We start from the raw sequence: 211 nt of genomic DNA on the forward strand, positions 1-211 counted from the left end.
TATAACGGAGATACACGACAAAAGAGTGTAACGTTTGAAGTGTCGCGCCAAAAAAGTAGTGTCGTGTTCGGCCGAGCGGAGCACCACTGTTGCATTTCCTCCGCGTCTAGAAGCTCCGGTTATCCGCGACAGGCATCGTGTCCGTACTACGAAAAAATGGAAGAAATCCAGATATGATGCTTATAATACTCATTTATTATAGTGTTAATAG

Source organism: Habropoda laboriosa, unplaced genomic scaffold (genome assembly GCF_001263275.1).
Source record: "Habropoda laboriosa isolate 0110345459 unplaced genomic scaffold, ASM126327v1 scaffold5, whole genome shotgun sequence".
In the NCBI taxonomy this organism is placed as follows: domain Eukaryota; kingdom Metazoa; phylum Arthropoda; class Insecta; order Hymenoptera; family Apidae; genus Habropoda; species Habropoda laboriosa.